Raw genomic sequence first — 12,731 nt, 5'->3', positions numbered from 1 at the left:
CTTATTTCTGACCAGTGAGGCACTCCTGGGGATGGGGACGAGACTTCAGAAAGTTCAGAGGAGACATTGTTTTCCTAACAGAAATCACAGAGGTGCTGGCGTTTGTCCCTTGATGTCTTCCAGCCACTTTGAATGAACACAACATTTCCAGAGCTGGAGCTATCATTCTGCAACTTACAGGAAGATCAACAGAGATGGGATCATTTTTGAAACATTAGACCAATGGCCAGAGCTGCCTGTCTCTGTCACACTCTTATGTAAGATAATAATTCCCCTCTTGTGTGAACCACTGTCTATTGGGTTTTCAATTCCTTACAGACACTTTCCTAATTGATCCACTGGACAAGGAGTTACAGAGCATAATCCATTTATTGATCTTCCTCTGTAAAAAATGAGTGTAACATCTTAAATCTTGGGCAGATATGACAGTGTAAGGTTTAAGAGGTAATATCTGACACTCAGTAAACACACAGTGCTAGTGATTTTTACTTTTTATTTTATTGTTTTTTTAATTTAAAATAATTTTAAATTTTAATTTAAAAATTAAATTAATATAAAAAGATATATCTATATATACAATTAATTCCAAAGGATTTGCAAGCCCACAATTCTGTCTCTGGGTCTGTGTCCACACATTTTGCTTCTGATTCCTTTCAAATAAATTTGAAACTTAAAAATTAAATTTAAAATTAAAATTTACATTTATTTATATAATTTTTGTTATATATATAAATAATACATTTATTATATAACATTTATTTATATAATTTTATATAAATTTAAATTTAATTTTAACTTTTAATTTAATAATTTTTAAATTAAAATAATTTTTTATTAGAGTATATTTGCTTTTTATGCTTTTATACTTGTTATACTTTTTCCTTAGAGTATAATTGCCTTACAATGCTTTGTTAGTTTCTGCTATACAATAGCCTGAATCAGCTATAAGTGTGTGTGTGTGTGTGTGTGTGTGTGTGTGTATACATGTGTGCTGAGTTGCTTCTGTTGTGTCTGATTCTTTGTGACCCTATAGTTTATAGCCTGCCAGGCTCCTCTGTCCATGGGGATTCTCCAGGCAAGAATACTGGAGTGGGTTGCCATGCCCTCCTTGAGGGGATCTTCCCCACCTAGGGATCGAACCTGTGTCTCTTACATCTCCTGTGTTGGCAGGCAGGTTCTTTACCACTAGGGCCACCTGGGAAGCACATACACACACACATACACACACACACACACACACACACATATACGTGTGTGTATGTACGTTAAGTCGCTTCAGTCATGTCTGACTCTTTGTGACCCCATGGACTGTAGTCCCCCAGGCTCCTCTCTCCATTGGATTTTCCAGGCAAGAATACTGGAGTGGGTTGCCATTTCCTCCTCCAGGGGATCTTTCTGACCCCAAAATCAAACCTACGTGTCTTGTTTCTTGCATTGGCAGGTGGGTTCTGTACCACTTGAGCTCCCTCCCAGCACCCCAACCCCACCCCTCTAGGTCGTCAGAACGTTTGAATTCTTTGGCCTCTTTAGGTCCCAGCTGGCCCTGTGCATGTGCATTTCACAAAGATCATCACATCACAGATAGCAGACGGGAAGTAGCTCCTTGAGGCCCCAAGAGGCACAATGTGGGTGCTTGCTGCCAGGGACAGTTTCCACTGAGCTGGCTTTTAGGAGAGCAGTTAGAGGCTGCAGCCACCACTCTTAGAATCAAAGGGCTACAAGGTTGAAGTCACCTTTGAGTTTCCAGCCTCCCAGTGTCATAATCTGCCTGTATCTTGCATCGTGTATCCCAGCCAGCCTTCTTTGCCCTGCTTCCAGGCATCTATGAAACATCTTGCCTTTTGACAGATCTGGTGTGTTTCATACAGTGCTGCTGAGTTCCAAAAACTGGGCAACTGAAGGCTGGGTGGGTGAGAACAGGTCTTCTAATCAGATGGGCTGACTCAGTGAGAAGACTTAACGAAGAGGAAGCGACAACCCCAGGTGGAAGATGAGATGACAGGATACCCAGTTTTCCTAGCTTATTATGTGAGGCTTTCCCCAGCATGTCCAGGAAAAAAAAAAAAAAAAGTATGTAGGGGAAGCAGAAAGATAGAAAAGGAAATGCATGAAATTGGCTTGCAGGAGGCAGCCGTTTTATCAACTGTTCCAGGAGATAGCTGGCATCACCTCTGCTTTGCCTCCAGCCTTCTGAAATTATTTTTAGCCATGGGTAAGAGAGAGTCTTACTTCCTCCCTTTCACATCAAAAGCTGTGCTGGAAAGTGATCAAGCATATGGCCAGAGCTGAGAATCACATGGGCTGTATCTCTGAAACAGACTTCAGCCAAAATGCAGCCCCCTCCAAGGCATCTTGCTGCAGGCCACTGGGAGGAGTCATCAGAGACCTGAAGGATGAGAAGAAAAGCTGGAGCCAGTGGTAGAGCTGTCTTGTCTTATTAAAAGGCAGCATTAAGGGAAGGTAATAATTACTGCATAATATTCAATATGGGGCTTTCAAGGTGGTGCTAGTGGTAGAGAACCCACCTGCCAATGCAGGGGATGTAAGAGACACAGGATCTATCCCTGGGTTGGGAAAATCCCCTGGAGGAGGGCATGGCAACCCACTCCAGTATTCTTACCTGGAGAATCCCATGGACAGAGGAGCCTGGCGGGTTACAGTTCATAGGGTTGCAAAGAGTCAGACTGAAGTGACTTAGCAGACATACACCCACATAATATTCCATATCGGGCTTGCCTGGTGACTCAATGGTAAAGAATCCACCTGCCAATGCAGGAGACTTGGGTTCAATCCCTGGGTCAGGAAGATCCCTTGGAGAAGGAAATGGCAACTCATTCAGTATACTTCCCTGGAAAATCTCTAGACAGAGGAGCCTGGTAGGCTATGGTCCATGGGGTCACAAAGAGTTGGACATGGCCGAGCAATTAAACAGCAACAACAGTATTCAATATTTATACAAGGAATCTAGGGAAAAGAGCGTTGAGGGAAGGGGCAAGGAGGAGAAAATTATTTCTGTAACCACATATCAAATTCTTGGAGTTACATAGATGGGCAAATGTCAACAGCATTCTTACCAGAGGAGGTTTTTATATATTCAATTTTGAGTATGAACCAGTCACTGGTAGAGTTATTTTATGTATTTATTCCATTTTATCCTCAAAATATAATTAGAGCTGGGTGAGCTTAATAATATTTCCATTGGACAGGTGGTGTTTGGAGAAGTTGTATACCTTGAGCAGGGACATGCAGGTTGTAGATGGCTTCCCAGGGTGATATAACTACTTTGAAATGACATGACAGCAGGTACAATTTATTGCATGACTACTTTGTCTTCTGAACTTCAGAGACCTGATCTCTCACCCTCTGAGGGTTAGATGTTATTGTCTCCTGTTCATCAATGAAAGAGTTTCAGATTCTGAAATGTTAATAATTAGTTAGGGAACTCTGGGCAAGATGCTCCATTTCTGCAACAATAAAAGGAAGAAAACAGCATCTCCTTTATAGTATTCTGTTGTTCTGATGCATAAAATGAAGGGGGATGAGGAGTGAAATAGAAGGTTGGGTTTCTATCAGGACAAACCAGAGAAGCTTGGGAAATGATCAATACAATGATGACTGCACTTAACAAGTAGTTATTCTGGTTCTGGCTGAGATGGCCAAAGGGAAAGGCAAAGTGCCCATGAGCCCTGGCCCGGGAAGCCTATATAATGGGTGTTCAGACACATAAACCTTTCTACTGTTATGTAGGGCAGTCTGAGTGACCCTATTTCTCTACAAAGCCACTTAGAATGTCAGGGAAAAAATAACAGCATCTTGTCTGAGAGTGGATGAGAGCCTGGGCTTGAGAAATCAGGCCAATGTAGTTTTATTCCTGGCTCTGCCACTTATCTGTTGGATAAGTATTTAATCTGGAAGATCAACATGGCCAGTCTGTTGCAAGAGTCTAAAGAGAAAGTGTGTATGGCAAGCTTAGCACAATGCCTGGCTCAGAGCATATAGTCAACAAAAAGCCATTGTTGTCATTGTTGGGATTGCCAACCCCTGTCACAGATGCTCAAAACCATTTTCCTACGACATGGACTTGATCTGTCCAGTGCAGGGTGGATGACTTCTGCTTCTTCTCTTACCTCTTTCATGGACCCTTTTGTTAAAATAACTGGATTGACATATATGCATTGCTATACATAAAATAGATAACCAATAAGAACCTACTGTATGGCACAAGGAATTCCACTCAGTACTCTACAATGACCTATATGGGAATATTAATAAGATCTAAAAAAAGAGTGGATATGTGTATATGTACAATTGATTTACTTTTCTATACAGCAGAAACTAATACAACATTGTCAATCAACTATCCTCCAATAAAAATTAAAAAATAACTGAATTCTAGTCTTTGACCTTGACAGAGTGACCCTCCCTTCAGATTGCAGGGAGGATTTTGAACTCATTAAGGCCCATGTTCCAACTATGCACCACTACTTCCAGGGTGGGGAGACAGATCTCACCTCCCCAAAGGACCAAAAAACAAACGGATACCTTCCACAGTATGACATGGCTTGATTGAGCTCTGAAATCTTGCCTGTTGACTTCCCCAAGCCGGCCAGTTTCCCACTCCCTGCTGGTTTGTTTCCTCCTCAGGCTGGCATCCTTGAGATGCGGAAGTCAGTTCTCTCATTTTAGGAAGAATGTGTATGTTGTCTTTGAGTTGGGAGCAAATGAACCAGGAACATGAACAAGAGAAGTTGGGTGCCTTTAAATGTCTACTTCGCACAGTCCTGTAGGGGGAGATACATTTGCTTTCTTTTTATTATCTACATATTTTCAAAATAAAATTCAAACACACTCGTGTAAAAATTTAATCATCATCTCATAAATGGAGAAGTAAGTTTCTTCTTTCCATTTGGTGCTTTTTTTAATTCTCTGTGCCTTTGGTTCCATTGTCTCTCCAATAACTTCCAAATAGATTTTGTGCAGCCGTCCAGTGCGTTGCTAAGCATATACAGTGTAAGTAGGCTTGTTTGTTTCAATTTCAAACAATGCTGAGAATTAGATATAGTTATCTATATATAATCTTTATCTGTATATTCTAAAATGTATATATAGATTATCTTATATATACACATATTTTTATAAGAACAGCTGTTGCCTAGAGTACTAGACACAGAGTTTCTCAGCTAAAGTGGATGTGCATTTTAAATTTGAATGTAAATGCCAAATTACTCTTGGGAAATATTATAGATTTGTACTCCCAGTAAGCAAGAGTAACTGTTTTCTTATACTCTTGCCACAAAAGTATTATTAAACTACTAAATTTTGGTAATCATTATAAAGGAGGAGGGATGACTATTCAGGAATCCAATACTAATTGAAGGTCAGTTCTAAAATAAGAGAATTAACCACATATTTTTGCAACTAGGAGAGCTAACTTTGAGGTCAGTTTCTGCTCTTTGCCTTAATTTATCCTTTTACCAAAACAGGGCTGTCTGGTTGGTTTCTTACCTACTTCATGGGAAAATTAACTCATTAGAAAAGTTCTTCTAAGAAGCAGCCTGTTCCAAAATGATGGGTGTAGAGTCTTTTAAAAAACTAAAAGATTGAATCCAGCTTCGTGTTCTCAAGATGGAATTTTATGAGGATCTGATGGAAAAATGTGATCATATCATTTAGGATAGATATAGAGACTGTTTTGTAGACCTGAAGCAATGCTTGAGGGAGTATAAACTAGTTAAAAAAAAAAAAAAAAAAACAAAAGAAGGCCATTGATAGTCCCTCAGCACAGAGAATCATAGAGAGGCTACTTCGGGAATGCAACCAATAGCCAGTCTCAACCTGAATGGCCTGCATGACAACAGGAACAGAGGTCTGCCAATCCACTTGTTACCAATGAAATCATTGAGGAAATCTGATTGAAAAACCTCAGAAATACGTGTCCCATCTGAGCCACTCATCAACCAATTTTCACATTGTCCTACAAGTCCTCCACTGTCTGGGTTATGTCTTACTCTTTCAAATCACCACTTACTACTCTCCTCCCTTTAAGGTAAGTGTTACACATGCATCATCTAATTTAATCCTTGACAGAAAAATCTACAATTTTTATTTCTACTTCATAGCAGTAACACTGAGTCTTTGGTCTCAGGATACCAGAGCTTGATTTGAAATCCTCTGTTTTTATTACATCTATATTACATTGTATAGACAATATTACATCTACATTACATTGTAGATGTAATCATCTTCCCTGACTCTCCCATGCCTGGTGGTTTAGTTGCTAAGTTCCATCCAACTCTTGTGACCTCATGGACCATAGTCTGCCAGGCTCCTCTGTCCATAGGATTCTCCAGGCAAGAATACTGGAGTGGGTTGCCATTTCCTTCTCCAGGGGATCTTCCTGACCCAGAAATCGAACCCAGGTCTCCTGCATTGCAGGCAGATTCTTTACCGACTGAGCTACAATGGAGGCCCCATACTGGAGTGGGCAGCTGTTCCCTTCTCCAGGGGATCTTACTAACCCAGGGATTGAATCCAGGTCTCCCACATTGCAGGCGGATTTTTTACCATTTGAGGCACCAGGGAAGCCCACCCTGCATTCACATATTTATTCATGTATGACAGCAAGTAATTGAAAATATGCTGAGGGACTAACATAGAATTAAGGAATAAGAATACAGGTTTCTAGACTGTACTTATCCAGCCAAAATTTATTGAACTGTTACTCCATGCCAAATTGTGGTTAGAGCAGTGAATAAAGCAGAGAAAACCCTTTTGCTTACATTCCTAGTTGTGGGAGATATGATAAAGATGTAAGCCAAGATATAAGTAAATGAATTTCAATCTATACTTACAATGAACAAAACAAAACTGAATAATGGATTATAGAGTCATTGGAAGTACATGAACTGAACTGTGGCCATGTGTTGTTGTTCAGTCACCCAGCCATGTCTGACTCTTTTCAACCCCATGGACTGTAGCACACCAGGCCTCCCTGTGCCTTTCCATCTCCTGGGGTTTGCTCAAGTTCATGTCCATTGCACTGGTGATGCCATCCAGCCATCTCATCCACCAACTCTCTCTTTTCCTTCTGCCTTCAGTCTTTCCCAGCAACAGGGATTTTTGCAATGAGTTTGCTGTTCTCATCAGGTGACCAAAATATTGGGGCTTCAGCTTCAGCATCAGTCCTTTCAATGAGTATTCAAGGTTGATTTCCCTTAAGACTAACTGGTTTGATTTCCTTGCTGTCCAAGGAACTCTCAGGAGTCTTCTCTAGCACCACAATTTGAAAACATCAATTCTTTGCACTCTGCCTTCTTTACAGTCCAGTTCTCACAACCATGCATAACCACTGGAAAGACCATAGCCTTGACTGTATGGACCTTTGTTGGCAGAGTAATGTCTCTGCTTTTCAACACACTGTCTAGATTTGTCATAGTTTTCCTGCTAAGAAGCAATTATCTTCTGATTTCATGGCTGCAATCATCATCCACAGTGATTTTAAAACCCAAGAAGAGGAAATTTATCAATACTTCTACCTTTTCCCCTGCTATTTGCGTGAAATAATGGGGCCATATGCCACGATCTTCATTTCAGTTCAGTTCAATCACTCAGTTGTGTCTGATCTTTGCGACCCCATGAATTGCAGAACGCCAGGCCTCCCTGTCCACCACCAACTCCCAGAGTTCACTCAAACTCATGTCCATCGAGTCAGTGATGCCATCCAGCCATCTCATCCTCTGTTGTCCCCTTCTCCTTCTGCCCCCAATCCCTCACAGCATCAGAGTCTTTTCCAATGAGTCAACTCTTCACATGAGTTGGCCAGAGTATTGGAGTTTCAGCTTTAGCATCAGTCCTTCCAAAGAAATCCCAGGGCTGATCTCCTTCAGAATGGACTGGTTGGATCTCCTTGCAGTTCAAGAGACTCTCAAGAGTCTTCTCCAACACCACAGTTCAAAAGCATCAATTCTTCTGCACTCAGCTTTCTTCACAGTCCAACTCTCACATCCATACATGACCACTGGAAAAACTATAGCCTTGACTAGATGGACCTTTGTTGGCAAAGTAATGTCTCTGCTTTTGAATATGCTATCTAGGTTGGTCATAACTTTCCTTCCAAGGAGTAAGCATCTTTAAATTTCATGGCTTCAATCACCATCTGCAGTGATTTTGAACCCCCCAAAATAAAGTCTGACACTGTTTCCACTGTTTCCCCACTATTTCCCATGAAGTGGTGGGACCAGATGCCATGATCTTCGTTTTCTGAATGTTGAGCTTTAAGCCAACTTTTTCACTCTCCTCTTTCACTTTCATCAAGAGGCTTTTGAGTTCCTCTTCACTTTCTGCCATAAGGGTGGTGTCATCTGCATATCTGAGGTTATTGATATTTCTCCCAGCAATCTTGATTCCGGCAATCTTGATTTCCAGCCCAGCGTTTCTCATGATGCACTCTGCATATAAGTTAAATAAGCAGGGTGACAATATACAGCCTTGACGTACTCCTTTTCCTATTTGGAACCAGTCTGTTGTTCCATGTCCAGTTCTACCTGTTGCTTCCTGACCTGCGTACAGATATCTCAAGAGGCAGATCAGGTGGTCTGGTATTCCCATCTCTTTCAGAATTTTCCACAGTTTATTGTGATCCACACAGTCAAAGGCTTTGGCATAGTCAATAAAGCAGAAATAGATGTTTTTCTGGAACTCTCTTGCTTTTTCAATGATCCAGCGGATGTTGGCAATTTGATCCCTGGTTCCCCTGCCTTTTCTAAAACCAGCTTGAACATCTGGAAGTTCATGGTTCATGTATTGCTGAAGCCTGGCTTGGAGAATTTTGAGCATTATTTTACTAGCGTGTGAGATGAGTGCAATTGTGTGGTAGTTTGAGCATTCTTTGCCATTGCCTTTCTTTGGGATTGGAATGAAAACTGACCTTTTCCAGTCCTGTGGCCACTGCTGAATTTTCCAAATTTGCTGGCATATTGAGTGCAGCACTTTAACAGCACCATCTTTCAGGATTTGAAATAGCTCAATTGGAATTCCATCACCTCCACTAGCTTTGTTCATAGTGATGCTTTCTAAGGCCCACTTGACTTCACATTCCAGGATGTCTGGCTCTAGGTGAGTGATCACACCATTGTCATTATCTGGGTCATGAAGATCTCTTTTGTACAGTTCTTCTGTGTATTCTTGCCACTTCTTAATATCTTCTGCTTCTGTTTGGTCCATGCCATTTCTGTCCTTTATCGAGCCCATCTTGCCATGATCTTAGTTTTTTTAATATTTACTTAAGTTGGCTCTTTCACTCTCCTCCTTCACCCTCATCAAGAGGCTCTTTAGTTCCTGTTCACTTTCTGCCATTAGACTGGTATATTCTGCATATCTGAGGTTGTTGATGTTTCTCCAGCCTGTCTTCATTCCAGCTTGTAACTCATCCAGCCTGGCATTTCTCATGATGTGTTCAGCATGTAGGTTAAATAAACAGGGTGACAACAGACAGCCCTGCTGTACTCCTTTCCCAATCCTGAATCAATTGGTTGTTACATATAGGGTTCTAACTGTTGTTTCTTGACACACATACAGGTTTCTCAGGGAACAGGTAAGGTGGTCTGGTATTCCCATATCTTTAAGAGCTTTCCACAGTTTGTTGTGATCCACACAGTCAAAGGCTTTAGCATAGTCAGTGAAACAGAGGTAGATATTTTTTCTGGAATTCCCTTGTTTTCTCTATGATCCAGTGAATGTTGGCAATTTGATCTCTGGTTCCTCTGCCTTTTCTAAACCCAGCTTGGGCACCTGGAAGTTCTTGGCTTTTGTAATACTGAAGGCTAGCATGCAAGATTTTAAGCATGACCTTACTAACCTTGGAGATGAGTGCAATTATCTAACAGAATATTCTTTAATACCTTCTTGGGAATTGGGATGAAGATTGACCTTTTCCAGTCCTGTGACCACTGCTGGGTCTTCCAGATTTGCTGACATATTGAGTGAAACACTTTGATAGCATCATCCTTTAGGGTTTTGAATAGCTCTACTGGAATTCCATCACATCTACTGGCTTTATTATAGCAGTGCTTTCTAAGGCCCTCTTGATTTCACACTCCAGAATAATTGGCTCTGGGTGACTGACCACACCATTGTAGTAATCTGATTCATTAAGACCTTTTTTGTACAGTTCTTCCATGTATTCTTGATCTCTTCTGCATCTACTAGGTCTCTACCATTTGTGTCCTTTAGTGTGCCCATCTTTGGGCCAAATGTGTCCTCAATATTTCCAATTTTCCTGAAGAGATCTGTAGACTGTCCCTTCTGTTGTTTTCCTCTATTTTTAAGTCCTGTTCACTGAAGAAGGCCTTCGTGTCTCTCCTTGCTATTCTTGGGAAATCTGTGTTTAGTTGGATGTGCCTTTCTTTTTCTCCCTTGTTGTTTGCTTCTCTTCTTTCTTCAGCTATTTGTAAAGCCTCCTCAGATAAGCACTTTGACTTCTTGCTTTGCCTTCTCTTTGGGATGGTTTTGTTCACTGTCTTCTGTACAATATTATGAACCTCTGTCCATAGTTTTTCAGGAGAACTGCTTACTAGATCTAACCCCTTGAATCTATTCATCACCTCTACTTCATATTCATAGGGGATTTGATTTAAGTCATACCTGGCTGACTTAGTGGTTTTCCCCACTCTCTTTAGTTTTAGCCTGGATTTTGCTGTAAGAAGCTGATGATCTGAGCCACAGTTAGCTCCAGGTCTTATTTTTGCTGACTGTATACAGTTTCTCCATCTTTGGCTACAAAGAATGTAATCAGTTTGATTTTGGTATTGACCATTTGGTGATGTCCATGTGTAAAGTCATCTCTTGTGTTGTTGAAAAAGGATGTTTGCTATGACCAGTGAATTCTCTTGGCAAAATTCAGTTAGCCTTTGCCCCACTTCATTTTGTTCTCCAAGGCCAAACTTGCCTGCTACTCCAGGTATCTCTTGACTTCCTACTTCTGCATTCCAATCCCCAATGATGAATAGAACTTCTTCTTTTTTTTTTTTTTTTGGTGTTAGTTCTAGGAGGTCTTCTAGGTCTTCATAGAACTGATCAACTGATTTAACTTCAGTTTCTTTGGCATTAGTGGTTGGGGCATAGACTTGGATATCTGTGATACTGAATGCTTTGTTTTGGAATTGAACTGAGATCATTCTGTCATTTTTGAGGTTGCACCCAAGTACTACATTTCAGATCCTTTTGTTGATTATGGGGGCTGCTTCATTTTGTCTATGGGATTCTTGTCCACCACAGTAGATATAATGGTCATCTAAATTAAATTCTCCCATTCCCATTCATTTTAGTTCACTGATTCCTAAGATGTCGATGTTTATTCTTACCGTCTCCTGCTTGACCACATCCAGTTTACCTTGTTTCATGGACCTAACATCCCAGGTTCCTATACATTACTGTTCTTTGCAGCATCAGATTTTACTTTTATCACTAGACACATCCACAACTGAGCATCGTTTCTGTTTTGGCCTAGCTGCTTCATTCTTTCTGTCCTTAGCTCTTTCTCAATAGTGAATTGGACACCTTCCAACCTGTGGGACTCATCTTTTGGTATCATATCTTTTTTTCATGTCTTTTTATACAGTCAGGCTTCCCTCGTGGCTCAGCTGGTAAAGAATCCACCTGCAATGTGAGAGACCTGGGTTTGATCCCTGGGTTGGGAAGATCCCCTGGAGAAGGGAATGGCTACCCACTCCAATATTCTGTCCTGGAGAATTCCATGGACTGTATAGTCCATGGGGTCATAAACAGTTGAATACAACTGATATACAGTTATATACAACTTATATACAGTTCATGAGATTTCACAGCAAGGGTACTGGGGTGGTTTGCCATTTCTTCCTCCATTGGCCATGGATCCCAGTATATATGGTGGTACATGTACTTTTGGAATACAGTGGCCCAAGATGGCCTTTGGGAGGAGGTGACATCTTCAGACAGAAGGAGCTAGCCATGAGAAAATGTGGGGATAGAACATTCCTAGTATGGGAAATAATCTCATCTATAGGATTATGGGTCCAAATACCTCACTGTCCTGTAACAGGGATATATACCCATCATATTTCCCAGGTAACTTTGAGATACACTCTCATTTTGGGTGGAATGGATTTTCTGTCCCTCTGATGCTAGGCATGGTCATATAATTTATTCTAGCCAATGGAATAGTCTCCAAGTCTTAAAACTTATTCATGTGTTATAGCCTGGTCTCATATTCCTGCCACTTTCAATGAAAAGAACAGGGCTGGCAGCAGTGATTCAGGAAGGATATTATTCATGGGGCAGGTCTGAACCCAACTGATAGCATGGAACCAGCCCCAGCCAACTTGCAGCCTGAGGCAGAGCTGGTCCCTGCAGAGGCACAGCTCACCTGCAGACCTGTTGACACAGGCATACCCTACATAAAGGTTTATTGTGGTCAGCCACTGATGTAGGGGAGGTTATTATGCAGTTTAGTTGACTAATAGAAGAAACAAAAACCCTGAAGTGGGAACAAACTCAGAGTGTTTAGGAAACAGAGAGAAGGTCATTGTAGCTGAAACAGAGTGAACAAGAGAAGAGTATTCATAATGAGGAAAGAAGGAGCCAGATCTGGCAGAGTCCTGTTGGTCATGTGAAGAATTTTGAATTTTATTCCAAGGGTGAGGATTTCAAGTAGGAGGGGCATATGATCTGATGCACATTTTGAAAAGATCAATTCA

At 41.0% G+C, this 12,731-nt stretch overlaps 1 protein-coding gene across 2 annotated transcripts in view; it reads left to right on the top strand.

Annotated features, from left to right (window-relative positions):
* PRELID2 (PRELI domain containing 2) overlaps positions 1-12,731 on the top strand; it is a 584,002-nt gene that overhangs the window by 301,800 nt on the left and 269,471 nt on the right. The gene's annotated exons all lie outside the window — the stretch shown is intronic.

The sequence above is a fragment of the Bos taurus genome, chromosome 7 (assembly GCF_002263795.3).
Source record: "Bos taurus isolate L1 Dominette 01449 registration number 42190680 breed Hereford chromosome 7, ARS-UCD2.0, whole genome shotgun sequence".
In the NCBI taxonomy this organism is placed as follows: Eukaryota; Metazoa; Chordata; class Mammalia; order Artiodactyla; family Bovidae; genus Bos; species Bos taurus.
Note: the sequence above shows the minus strand (reverse complement) of the source record. Positions and strands in the feature narration are given on the sequence as shown.